General features: G+C 30.4%; 1 long non-coding RNA gene across 5 annotated transcripts; it reads left to right on the forward strand.

Moving 5' to 3' along the window:
- Positions 1-540: 540 nt before the first annotated feature.
- On the forward strand, positions 541-14995 carry LOC107908486 (uncharacterized). 5 transcript variants are annotated; one of them, XR_001687047.2, is made up of 6 exons: positions 610-805; positions 1576-1641; positions 1772-1819; positions 2561-2683; positions 14705-14844; positions 14932-14995. It is a non-coding gene; the product is annotated as an uncharacterized lncRNA (long non-coding RNA). The 5 variants fall into 5 exon arrangements; XR_001687048.2 differs by lacking the exons at positions 14705-14844; positions 14932-14995 and adding exons at positions 3645-3691; positions 3847-4267 and having other exon boundaries at positions 611-805; XR_005910295.1 differs by lacking the exons at positions 14705-14844; positions 14932-14995 and adding an exon at positions 12117-12484 and having other exon boundaries at positions 611-805.
- Positions 14996-15123: the final 128 nt, after the last annotated feature.

The raw sequence follows: 15123 nt of genomic DNA on the forward strand, positions 1-15123 counted from the left end.
TTAAGCTTTTTACTTTAATTCATTAGAATTTAATCTTTGTACTTAAAAAAAACTAATTTTAAAATAATTATTAGAATTATTAAAATTTTAAGATACCAAAATTAAATTATAGATTCTAGAAAGGTTAAAAAGTAATCTTATCCTTATATTCAATTTTAATTTTATAATTTTCAAAGAAAAAAACCTTCAAAAATAATTTTATCATTTTGAGATTGCATTCACCCCTTCCTCTCTTTATAGGCTTAAATTACAAAATAGTATCTAAATTATATTGTTTTTCTGAAGTTGGTACCTAGGTTTTTTTTGACACAACTGTTATTTACACTAACACTGTTACCCCGATTGCACCTAAACTATGTTGTATTACCCAAATTATTCCAACCATTAAAGGCATTAGCGGCGTTTATGATAAAAATGTAGTAAAAAGTAAGCAAATAGTAGTTTTTTTAAAAAAACGCCGCAAAAAGTAAGCAATAGTGACATTTTTGAAAAAAACGCTGCAAAAAATCATAAACAAAACAATGTTGTTTTTAGTGACGAGTGTCATTAGTGGCGCTTGGTTAAAAATGCCGCAAAACGTCATTTCGTTTTAAACGAAACAACGTCATTTTGCACTCCTCACTCTCATCCCAACCTATATACCCGAAAGACCTTATTTTTTCCCCCTAAAAATTTTCCCCAAATCTTCCCCAAATCAGAATCCCTCCTCTGCTGCATCGCCCTCCTCCACTCGACCATCTGCTGCATTGCCGTCGAGTGTCCCTTCTGCTGCGTTGCCATCGTAATCCTCTGCTGCAACCAATCGGTAAGGTTTTTCTCTTTCGCTGTTAATCTGGGCAGACCTTTGGATGGGTTTTTCTCTTTTTTCTTTACTGCGGAAGAGTAGGTGAATTAAGTGGCGCTCCCTTTTTATTTTTCAAAATTTTCATAACGACACATATTTATATATTTGAATATTTGTATGTGTGCTTTATAAAACTATATATTATCGTCAGAAATAATCAATTTCTTTTCTACTGAAAAGTATATATATATATATATCATGAATCCTGAATGGTAAGCTCTTAATTTTTTTTTCGAATCTGAAGAAAAAAACCTTTAATTTTCTAGTTTCCTTTTGATTTCATGTTAAATTAATCATTTTCAATTTATATTTATATGGATCTGCTTGTTTTCCCTATAATTTATTTGTTTCTTTCTTCATCTTGTTTATTGATTTGCTTTGCAAATCGGATCCGATTGATTTTTGTTTCAGATCTGTTTATTGATTTTCTAGCTCTGTAAGTTTGATAAGAAATAATATTTTTAGCTGAAATTTTTTGATTTTTTGGACGTAATTTCTTAAGTTAGTTAAAAGTTTCTGGAGAAGTTTAATATGTTTCGAAGAAATTTAAGCTTAAAGATTGAAATAATCGTGCATCGATTGTTCGTTTATATTCTGAAGTCGTATCAAGGAGCTTGGTTGCTTTATAAGATTTCAATTGATCTATGTTTATATGTTGAGATTTTATATATATACACACACATATACTGTGTATAAATATCCTGAAATTGGTCTGTTTGTTTTAATGACAGTGATTATCTGTTTAAGCTTTTGCTTATTGGTGATTCTGGTGTTGGGAAATCATGTCTACTTTTGAGGTTTGATGTAAATTCTTGGTCCTTTGATTTTAATCTTGTGGATCTTAGTTTCATGATTTGTTATCTTCTCTATCCGTTCACCAAATGTTAATGCTTTGAAAATCATTTTTCTTTAATTTTGGTCAACCAGGATGATTCATATCTGGATACTTACATCAGTACCATTGGTGTTAGCTTTGTGAGTATCGTCTTAATACTTTTTTCTCTCTTTCTATATTAAGCATAAAATAAACAGGCTTTTGCCTTGTAAAAAATCACTTAAAGCTTCTATGCATGTTATTGACAAAGATATTTCATTCCTGTAAGACTCAAATCCCATTACAAGTTTCTTGATTGAAAGTATTGTAGCAACATGTTCTGATTTTAAAAAGAAAAGAAGAAAAAATAAAATAAAAGAGTAAAGTTTCAGCTATGATTTGATTGTCTTGAACATATGTTTTTTCTTAAATGTAAATAATAATGCTCATTTCCAGTTCATTACAGGCCAACCCTAGCTTGCTATGGTGATGTTTCTATTAATTTGTTTAAACATTTTTACCTAATAAAACTAATATTTCTTACCCTAAAAAAAACTAATATTTCAGTTTTGTTTCTGTATATAATATACCTGATGTATATTACTAGATAAGTAGGGGATTTAGTATTGCAAATGGCTTGGAATTGGATGTACTGTTTTCCTCTGCCATATTATACCTGATGTAGGTAACTTGGATAAATTCTTAGTGAAAATTTATATTCTGGTGTACTTTTATATTGATTCATTTGAACTGTCCTTATTATCTATACCTAATGAAAGTCAACATTTTTTACAAGAGCGTCTTACTGCTATTTGCGGCATCAATCCGCTGCTATTGATGTGAAATTCTGCTATTACTGCTTTTGAGGTCTTTACTGGTTACGGTTTGTGCTACTACTGCAGATTTGCATTTGGCTGGCAAAACAAGTGTGATTCCAATTTGGCTGGAGGAATTCCTGCTCAGCTGGCAAATTTGTTAGCTTTCATACACTAAAGCATTGCACAAAAAGCATAGATAACCAGAAGGTTAATTAATCTTTTAAATTTGTTTTTTCGTTTTTTAAATTGACGTTTCAATTTGGGATCATTGTCGTTGGGACTATTTTATTACTGTACATTTTTCAAGTTTATTACTGTACATTTTGAAATTGTGCTTCTTTTTTTTTTTGATAATATTTTCAAGTATATATTTAATACTAAATAAGTTTTGATATTAACAATGTTTGATTTTAATATTTAATAATTTTTTAAAACTTATAAATATATTTTGTAAGAGAGTAATTTTAATCATTATTTAAATTTATTTGGGATCTTTGTAATTGGAACTATTTTATTACTGCACATTTTTCAAGTTTATTACTGTACACTTTGAATTTGTACTTTTTTTTGATAATATTTTCAAGTATATATTTAATACTAATTAATTTTTGATATTAACAATGTTTGATTTTAATATTTAATAATTTTAAATGTTTTTAAGACTTATAAATATTTTTTGTGGGAGAGTAATTTTGATCATTATTTAAATTTATTTTAATATAAAAATCAAAACTTACATAACTTTAAAGAATTTACATAACTTACATAATTTACATAACTTTAAAGAATTTTCGATTTTAACTTAATAACTTATATATATGTATATCATAACTTACATAACTCACATATAACTTACATAACTTAATAACTTACATATATCATATCATAATTCACATAACTTAATAACTTATATATATATCATATCATAACTTACATAACTCACAAAACATACATAACATAATAACTTATATATATATCATATCATAACTTACATAACTCATATAACATATATCATTTAATAACTTATATATATCATATCATAACTTACGTAACTTACATAACTCACATAACTTACATAATACCTAAATATATATCATATCATAACTTACATAACTTGTTTATACTTATAAATAAACAACTTACCTGTGTAATTTATTGTCAAGTTTAGACTTCAAGAACTACGAAATGGAACGGTCTTGGATGAATTTGTCAAGGGTAAGCAACGACTATCGAAATGAAGTACAAACTTTTCTAAATTTTGCATTTCAAAATGCAAGCCAAGAGAATATGATTCTTTGCCCGTGTAAGAAGTGTGGCAACATCAATTGGCATTTCCGTGAAGTTTTCTATGAACATCTAATTGTTGATAGGTTTATTCGGAGGTATAAAAATTGGATTTTCCATGGAGAGTGCACATATAGTAGAACCTCTTCAACAATTAATCCGGCTTATCCTCATAGTGCTTACCATCAGTCTGTTAGAGAAGATGACATGGAAGGTATGTTGCGGGATGCATTTAACATGGTTTGTAATCGTTTCCACCCGACTTTGTTGCATTCCATGATTGTAATCTTGGTGGAAATGTTTTTATCGAAACGGGAAGAAGTGTACCTGATGAAGAGCCAAATGGAGAAGCGACAAAGTTCTACATGTTACTTAATGAAATGAATGAAGAACTTTATGATGGATCAAAATTTTCAAAAATGTTCTTTTGTATTCGTCTTTTTAGTTAAAGTGTTTGGAAGGATAGACCGGAAACTCTTTGACAATACTATTAGAGTTTTTGAGAGATATGTTTCCGTTTGCAAAAATCCCTCATTCATGCAAAGATATGAAGAAACTGATAAAAGATTTAGGCCTTGGGTACAACAAAATTCATAGTTGCCTTAATGACCGCATGTTGTATTGGGGTGATTGGAAAAACCAATAGTCTTGTCATGTATGCGGTAAGTCTCGCTGGATGAATAGAAATACAGAAGATGTGAATGAGGATGAATATGATGCACAATCAAGAAAGAAGCCAATTAAGATTTTGCGGTATTTTTCGCTAATACCAAGGTTTCAAAGGCTTTTCATGTCGTCGAAGATAGCCGAGTCTATGACGTGGCATCATGATGGACGAATTGATGATGGATTATTAAGGCATCCTGTAGATTTTTTAGCTTGGAAATCATTTGACAGTAAATTTTCAAACTTTGCAAGTGATCCTCGGAGTGTGAGGCTTGGGCTAGCATTTGATGGATTTAATCCTTATAAAATCATGAGCACTTCGTACAGTACTTGGCCTGTAGTGCTTGTTCCTTACAATTTGCCTCCATGAATTTGCATGAAGCAATCTTCTTTTATTTTATTTATGATTATCTCTGGCGAGAAAGGTCCCGAAAATGATATTAACATTTATTTGCAGCCACTTATTGAAGAGTTAAAACAGTTATGGGTAGGTATTGAAACATATGATGTATTGAGAAAGGAGAACTTTAATTTACGTGTAGCTTTGTTGTGGACTATTAATGACTTCTCGACTTATGCCAATTTATTTGGTTGGAGTACTAAGGGACGTTATGCTTGTCCTTATTGTGCTGTGCAAACATGTTCGAAGTGGTTATATAATGGGAAGAAGTTCTCTTATATGGGGGCATCGTAGGTGGTTAGATAGAAATTATAAATTTAGATTTCAGAGTACTTTATTTGACGTTACTGAAGAGTTCAGAGAAGTTCCTTCGCAGACCATTGGATCTGAAATTATTCATGTTGAAAGATATGAATTTCAGTTATGGAAAGATGAATCAACCGCCCAACATGCAAACAAAGAGAATATCAATGGATGAATCTGATGATGAATCTGATGATGAATTTGATAAAGATGATGAATCTGATAAAGATGATGACTTAATGAGGTGGACATGTTGAAAAAAAGAAGTATTTTTTTTGAGTTACCTTATTGGGAGTATCACATTTTACAACACAATCTTGTTGTCATGCATATTGAGAAAAATGTTTGCAAGAAAATCATTGGGACAATTTTAAATGACAATGGAAAATCGAAAGACAATCTTCAGAGTCAACTTGATTTAGTTCACATGGGTATTCGGCGTGATCTTCATTCCCAAGTACTTTCAAATGGGAAATATCGGTTGTCGCCTTCTATTTTTCAATGTCAAAGAAAGAGAAAGAAGTGTTCTCATGGTGTTAAAGGATATAAAGGTCCCAGATGCGTATGCATCAAATATATCTCGATGTGTGAGTCTTAAAGACTGAGGACTATATTCCTTAAAATCACATGATTATCATATTTTGATGCAAGATTTACTGTTAGTTACTTTACGGTGTTGTATGTCAAAAAATGTGACGTCTTGTATAATTGAACTATCTAATATAATGAAAGCTATTTGGGGCAAAGTTTTAGATGTTCAAGAACTTGAGAAAGTACAAGATTGAGCCGCTTTGACTTTATGCAATTTAGAGAAGATCTTCCCACATTCCTTCTTCACTATTATGGTGCATTTGCTAATCCATCTCCCTCATGAAGCAATACTTGGTGGACCCGTTTTTTATTGATGGATGTATCCTATAGAAATGTGCTAATTTATTTGTAAATTAATAATTCATTCACCTCTATGCCTTTAGCTACAACTTTTGATAATGTTGTATATCGTGTTTAGGTTTCTATCCAAATTGAAGTCTTATTACCGTAATAAGCGTTATCCAGAAGGATCAATTGTTGAAGGTTACTTGGCAGAGGAGTGTATGACTTTCTGTTCTAGCAGCACGTTTGGTTTGCTGTATTGGAATAGAGGCGCAATGGAATAGAGGTGTAATGGAATAGAGGTGTAATAGCAAATCAACTGTTTGGTTGAATGTAATGGAATAGAGGCGTAATAGTAATCTTGTGTTTGGTTGAATGGAATAGATGTGTAATAGCATAATGGAAAAAACTAAAATGACTAGAATACCCTTAGCATAAATTTGTTTTGGTAAATGATTATTGTTATTGTTATTTAAATTTTAATAAGATTATTATTATCAATAATAAATAATTTAATCATATTTAAACATAATAATTATTAAATATATTATAATTTAAATATATAATTTAATAAAATTCTTAATAATCAATATTCTTATATGAATTTACTCAAATCATAATATATGATACTATAAAATATAAATTAACTTAATTATTATTAAATATATTATAATTAAAATATATAATTTAATAAAATTCTTAATAATTAATATTCTTATATGAATTTACTCAAATCATAATATATGATACTATAAAATATAAATTAACATAATTATTATTAAATATATTATAATTAAAATATATAATTTAATAAAATTCTTAATAATTAATATTCTTATATGAATTTACTCAAATCATAATATATGATACTATAAAATATAATTTGAAATAATTAATATTAAATATATTTTATTTAAAATATATGATTTAATAAAATTTAAAATAATTATAACTAATAAATTATCTTATATGAATTTGTATAATTTAAAATAGTTATTATTACATATAATTTAATAATAATATATAATTTCATAAAATTATTGATAATAAATTTTCTTATATGAATTTATACAATTTAAAATAATTAATATTAAATATAATTTAATAATGATATATAATTTTATAAATTTCTTAATAATAAAATGTTCTTATATGAATTTACTAAAATCAAAATATAACTTGAGAATTATATTCTGCATAAACATAATTAACTTATATTAAGAAAAGGTTAGATGAAAATGAAATTCTACATCATAATCCATATGTTATATAGTTTTATAACATCAAAAAGTTTGAACATTGATTTTTAATGGTGAGAAAGAAATTTTCTGACCCATTCTAATCGCGCAACAGAAGGTAAACTAAAGAAAACGATCATTTGAGTTGGATGATCTGGAATTTTAGTCAAAGCTTCATACCGCTGATCGTCGGATAAACCTTCAATTTCCCATAAGGTTGAATATAAATTTGAAGCTTTCTCTTCCATCTTTTGATATTCTTCTGACTTCTGCTGAACTACCACCTCGGAGGCAATACTCCTACTGATTTGATCGCCAACGGCCTTGATGTTTTCGGCCAACAAAGTGGCAGCCTCATCAAATGAAGAATACATATTATCACGAGTATCAGATTTCTTCTCTCTTGTTTAAAGATGAGGAACCCCCTTGGTCTCTATCTCTTCGCGGCTCCGTACCAGAAACATCCATGTCGTCTAAAGAGACGTCAGCTTCGCAGTCATAGAATGTGTTTCTCTCTTCATTCATATCTGTAGTAGGTACATCCTCAGCATATATTTCTTCAAGAACATCAGCAGCTGTTTGAGCGTCTTTCCCAATCGCTCGATCTCTTACGTATATGGCAGTAAGCTGGTTGTAGTAAGGGAAAGTACGATGTCTGAACTGAGCGGCTTCTTTGTGACTCTAAAAAAAATGAGGAAACCATATTAGTTATAAGTTTGGTAAAAAAAACAAATAAATACTTGAAATACATTTTACCTTTACATAGGATTCTCAAACTGCATCTTCAGCAACAACGAGCTGCCTATGCTCGTCCCAACCAAAACCGCTATTGTTTTGGCCATTAAGCATGTCATAGATGATTGACCATTCCCTTTTAAGTAACCTGATCCTCGATTCAATATTTGGTTTCGCCTTCAACATTGCATTTGGTAAAGCCTTTTCTAGTATTTTTTCCAACTCGTTCAAATAACCAGCTTTGAACCCGGTATCAGCATTAAATGTTCAAACATTGTGCAAGTCCACCATGCAAGAAACTAAGGCTGCATCTTCTTCTGGAACCCATTTTCTTTTGGTTCCTCGAGAAGCTTGAGAAGAAGCATGTGTATGTGGAACACCTGACATAATTATCTTAAGAAAAAAAAACAAATTAACATTATTTACTTTTTTTAATATCATGAATCAAAAGGTGAACAATTTATAAAATTATATCGTTAGTTCAATATCATGAATCAAAAGCGCAATAATAAATTTAAAATTATAACACATGCTGAATGAAAATAAATTAAATTATAATTCAACAAGTTTAGTACAATACATAATTTTATTCAAACACCACCAAAGTTTCATAAACTAGATACATAAAATAACATCAACAAATTAAGTCAAACTCAATTTGTCCCTAAACCTAACTAATTTCTAGATGCTTGCCATTCATCGAAACATTTGGTTGGCTAGTGATATCTTCCAAGTAGCCCAAGCATCCGATGGATGAATATTTGTGATATTTGGTTCATCGTCATCCACCACATTACTAGCTAATCCTTCTCCCACCCCCGCTTCAATGGGATCAATACTCATATGGGTTCGAATAAAATTATGGAGCAAACAACATGCAATAATAATTCTATTGTGCACCCTTACAGGATAGAACGATGGACTCCTAAGTATTCCCCATCTAAGTTTTAATAACCCAAAGCATCTTTCAATAACATTACGTGCTGAGGCATGTTTCATATTAAAAAACTCTTGCGGAGAACTTGGCTGATAACCTTGACGCCACTCGTTCAAGTGATATCGTTGTCCTCTAAAAGGTGCAAGAAATCTCTCACAATTTGTGTATCCAGCATCAACTAGATAATAACAACCTATAAAATAATTTTTTTAAAAATGATTAATTCAGCACAAAAAGTTTGATATTAATGAACTATATCAAAGTCCTCTAACTATCCACTTTACCATGAGGAACTTTTAGTCCATGTCTTCTACTAATGGCATCTCGAAGAACCCGTCCATCGGCAACTGAACCTTCCCAATCAGGAAGAATATAAACAAATTGCATCTCAGGTGTACAAACACCTAGCATATTTGTTGCTATGTCACCTTTCGCGTTCGATATCTAGGTTTATCAACTGTTAGAACCCTAATATTGATGTGGGTTCCATCAAGAGCACCTAAGCAATTCTATATCATATGATATAAAACCTTGAGTTAGAATACTATTTTAAATCTAAATCAACTAAATGTTGTACAAGCTATATATAAAACTCAGTCCAATACCTTAAACCATTTCCACCTTGTGTCAGAAGAATCGGCTGTAATTGGCTCCAGCTTTTTAAATAACACATCTTGTAACCGTATGACAGCATTTAAAACACTATGAAATGCTCTGCTAACAGTTTTCCTGGACCTTCTAAAGTGATGCTTGATAACTCGATTTTTCAGGTGATGGGAGATGATATGTAAAAACATTGCTACTGCTCATCAACAAGCATGAACCTTGACGACTTCAATCCCCCTATCGATTCTAACATCTCACATAGTTTAAAAAAGGCAGTTCTATTCATCCTAACTTGTTCAATACAGGTCTCGTCATTAGCATATACAAGTCTTTTCACATAATCCCATTTTGCATAAAAATCTAAGGTATAGGACCTAATCCTTGGTCTATGTAGGCTAAGGCTGGCACCCATTCTAAATAAGAACCAAATCACAATTCTACAGATTTCCAACCATATTGTCACAACAATACCAATTCTTTTACGCCTCACACTTTGTGCAATTAAAGGCACACGAGCCATTACTGCAACATATTAAAATTAGAACACACTATCAATGAATTGAAGTTGCAATTACACATTATCAAATAAAAATAAACAATACAAATTTAGAACACACGAAGAAAAAAAGTATCTACTAAATGATATCGTTGCAACTTTAATTTCATTTCTTTATCAATCACCCAAACAATAAAGAAATTATAAAGCATGTATAATTGACCTAAAATTAATTGTTAGTGTATGTATAATTGACCTAAAATTAATTGTTGGTATATGTATAATTCAAGTTTTAAAACTTTTATAACATTTAATTTCGTATAAATATATTGATTAGTTCATTAAAGCATGTTCAAAGTTTTAACATTGATTAGTTTAATAAAGCATGTTCAAAGTTTGAACATTGATTAGTTTATTTATTTATGATTAGTTTAATTAAGGTTTTTCTAATTTTAAAACAAATAAAATAAAGAATGAGGATTTGATTTAATAATAAAATATTAAAGTCCTTATTTTAATTATTGATTAAAATAATTAAGGTTTATAATTATTGAAGGAACTGCTATTTTATGATTTCACATTATTGACCACTTTGAAAACAAATTTATATATAATTTTCCTTAGAAATAGTAAAAAAGGGTTCAATAAATATGAATTTGGAGACCCAAGTTTAATTAGATTTTCTTCACATGGTAGGTTCAAATGTGAAAAGATTTTCTAAGCAACATTATTTTTTTGACTTTCATTCATTTAGGTCTTATTTTAATTTAGTTTTATTATATATGATTTATTTTGATCTAGATTTAGATATATATATCAGTCAATAATCATGCCATCAATATATGAACACTTCATAGATGACATGAAAAAAGAAAAAGAATAGACACGTGGTGCATTCTCACCGATCGAATGGATTATTTATTTTTAAACTCGTTAAATTTTTTGACTAAAAATAATAATCGAAAAATAATTTAAATACCAATATAAAAAAATTAGAGACAAAAGTAAAAGAAATGAATACGGTTTGAGAGCTAGTGACGTAAACCATAATAAAAAAGAGAGCAATTAATCACATTCAATTAGCTTACTTTGGTCGGTGAAATGTGATATAAAGAAAAATATAATGATAATTTAGCTTTAGAAATAGATTACAAACATCATGAAGGGCATGAAAATTAATTAAAGGAAAGATATTTTAATGAAATTAATTACTTGCTTTTACAAGTTTTAGCGAATGCTTTTACAATTTTTTTGAAAGCCAATTTGAATGCTTTTTTTGAATGCTCTTTGATGAAATTAATTACTTGCTTATTTTAATGGCTGACTTTTTCCTTTGTATTATCATGGCCTATGTTCAAAACACATGCTCTTGAAATCATACTCTTATCCCAATCTATATGCCTGTTACAGCAAGGTTTTAAATTTCTCATTTTATACATTATCACTCAATCACAACTTGGTTGACATTTAATAAAATTAAATTATTATAAACAGAGTGGTCCTGCAAGTAACTCGTTTACAGCATTTGATTTCCATTTTCATATTCTACTGACTAACAAATCAAGAACAAATCAAGTTCCAGTTTCATATTCTACTGACTAACAAATCAAGAACAATTTCCAGCAGACAATCAAAACAATTGCCAGAACAGTTTCATCTTCTACTCACTAACAAATTAATAACATTTTCCAGCAGACTATCAAAACAATTTCCAGAACAAATCAACAAAATCTTTATCGCCTATAAACTCTTCAAACATGAATTTGTAATGTACAAGTATTTTAACTTACCTACAAGATTGAAATCATAAGGTCTTTGATATCTATGTAACTGACCATGTGTATGTTTAATTATTTTAGAAAAAATGGAATACTTGAAAGATATTGAAGTATCAGTATCTTCGCACATATATCCAAAGCCAGACTACACACAGATCTAACAGCTTCTAGTTTCTATGATCTGCACTCAGCATGAAATTTATATATATATATTGAGTGAATAAAATTTTAAAATATTAAATTCAATATTCTTAACATTATTAATTATTTTGAACATTCGTTATCATCTCTAATTTTCATCTTACCTATTTTTGCTACTTTCAGAGGATCAAATTCAAAAACGACTCAGTTCAGCCATTTAAACAAACAAACAAAAGAAGAAATCTCATTCGGTTTTGGAGATCAAAAAAGGACTCGAAAATTACAACAGAACAAACAAAAATCGAAGATTAGTAGAGAAGAGAGAACAACTTCGAACGCTGGGAACCACTTCAAAGTTTTCGAAATTCGATCAAACAAACTTCATAATTCGGCTATAAAACAAACAGCCATCATCAAAAAAAAAAATCAAAAGCGAAGGTTAGTAGAGAAGAGAGAACAATTTCAAAGGATCATCTGTTAAGCCTAATCCGACTATTGTTTTCAAAGGATTGTCGGTCCTATGCTGATGAATAAAGACATACATGCATAATTTTCCCTACAATATCCATAATAACAATATCAACAAACAATAGTATGCATTTCTTAAGCCTAACCAACAACACAAAACACATCAACAAACAACAGACAACAGACAACAGTATCAACAATATGAAATTTAACACTACAATTCAATAGCCCCATCCATCCATATTAAAGCCCTTAACTAGAGTAGGATTCAATATACAAATCCCGTCCATATTAAGAAACAGCAATAGAAACATGCAATCGGGGAAAGCTACATTTCAATCGCACATGCAATACAAACAAAATAACTATGGAAAACTAACCTGTTAATGAGTAAATCGGGGCACAATGAAGAAGAACCTGTAATGAGAAAAGGGGAAATCGATTAGATAAAAACAATAGAAAAGGAAATAAAATTATCGGGCTAACTTGTGATGTCACGTAAACCTGTAATGAGCAGGTCGGGGCAGAGTGCGATGAAGAAGAACCTGTAATGAGAAAATGGGAAACCAATTAGATAAAAATAATAGAAAAGGTTTACCTCGAAAGTATATTTTTTTCATCTACAATAGAAAAGGATATTATTCTATCGGGTTAGGAAAACTAACCGATGACGCAAATCGGCAGAAACTGAGCAAATCGGCCGAAAAAGAAAAGAAAAGAAACGGGGGGAGCAAATCGGCAGAAAAGAAAAGAAAATAAACTAGGAGCAAATCGGCAGAAAAGAAAAGCAAAGAAACAAGTAAGCAAATCGGATGAAGCTAGAAGGAACAGAAGAGAAACAAAGGGGATCGGGGGAGGGTAAAACAGGGAGGGTTTGCTGAAGCGGTAGCTAATCTGGGCAAAAGAAGGGGAATAGAAATCGGTCGTTTTCACCGATTAGGAAAGTAATGGATTACACGCGTATTAGCAATACATTGAACCAAACGACGGAATAGAGAGGGATTAGGTGGGGCCCACCGATTAGGGGTGTATTGGCATAGCCAATACACCAAACCAAACATGGTGTAGATATTTAGAAGATGTCGAAACAAGACTGAACAGACCAAGTAGAAATGCTGGGCTCACTGATCATAATGGAGAACCAATCGGCAAAGTTGAAATTGCAGAATTAGATGATAGATCGTGGGTACAAGCACATTGATATGTTCTTTTTCACCACGATTCAATGGAACCATTACGCAAGTAAGTTCTAGAATTTGATAAATATTCATCTTTTTAGTTTGTTTATCTTCTAACCAAGTGAACCTCTTTTTAACATAGTGAATACAAACAAATCTTGAGATCTCGTTCACGCTCCCGAAGATTACAACATCGAGAGATTAAAAAGTTATTCACAGAATCTTTTCATGAATGGTTAAGCCAAACAATATGCAATTGAAGCTTTCACTGACAAATAATAATGTTTTCTCATAACATTTATAATTACTCAATTTATTTTCGATTCAATAGGTTTGGAGTGGAAAGGACGTCAATGACAAAGTTAAATGGCTTTCCCAAGGTCCGAATAGAGTAGTAAAAAGATATAGTGCCTTCCTCATCAATGGATTCAGATTTCATACGAAATATCGCGAGAGATTGATAACTCAAAATTGTGGAATAGTTGTTAATTCTTCAATTACAAGTTATGCTAGAGCTAGGGACAGTAATCCTGTTGAGGGAAATGTGGAGTATTACGGACTTCTTACTGACATTATTGAGTTGGATTACTATGGCAAATGGAAAGTTGTCTTATTTTGATGTGATTGGGCTGATGTTAATACTGCTCGCGGAATTAAATAAGATCAATTTGGTTTTACAATGGTGAACTTCTCTCGATTAATTCACACTGGACAACAATTGATAGATGAGCCGTATATATTTTCTTCTCAAGTGAAACAAGTTTTTTACTCAAAAGATCCAACTGATGAGGGTTGGTACGTTGTACTCCGTAACATCCCTAGAGACTTGTTTGACATGGGCAATGGAAGTAGAGATGACATCGACTAAAGATAAAAAATTTTGCCTTTTCCAGAACAAAACTTAAATGAAAATATCCCTATTACTAGTACACAATTTCAATAGGTTCGCCAGGATGTTGATGAAGATATTTACGAATTATGATGTAGTAAGATTTTACGACTTTTTTAATTATATTTAATATCATAATTTAAATCTTGGTCTTATTAAATATTTCAACTATTTTATATGTACTATTATTGTTGTAATTAGTTACTAAAATTTCAACTATTTTATGTGTATTACAGATAAAATGCCTAGAAGAAGATTGCGAGATCTAAGTATTATTCAAAATACTCCAAATTCGGAAGAAAAAATAGTGAACAACAGACTGCTATTGGATCTTTTAATGTTCCGAATACACCTGACGAACTTGTAGAAATTCAAAGTAAAGTTAAATTTAATTTACATGCGTGTTGACTTTTATTATTGATTTCTTTTTCAAATTCTTATATTATAATATACCATTTTTCAGCTGAAAGTGATGGGACGCGCAGAGGTCGAAGGCGTACACTATTTAAAGATTTATACGAGTTAAATCCTGTCGAGCGTGTCAAAGCATCTAGAAACAATCTTGGTCAGCCTGTTGGATCAGAAGCTCGACTTTTAGCAGGATATTTGGTCATCATAGCACGAAATGCCAATATGTTGCCTATCAACTATGAGT

This window comes from Gossypium hirsutum, chromosome D02 (assembly GCF_007990345.1).
Source record: "Gossypium hirsutum isolate 1008001.06 chromosome D02, Gossypium_hirsutum_v2.1, whole genome shotgun sequence".
NCBI classification, from domain to species: domain Eukaryota; kingdom Viridiplantae; phylum Streptophyta; class Magnoliopsida; order Malvales; family Malvaceae; genus Gossypium; species Gossypium hirsutum.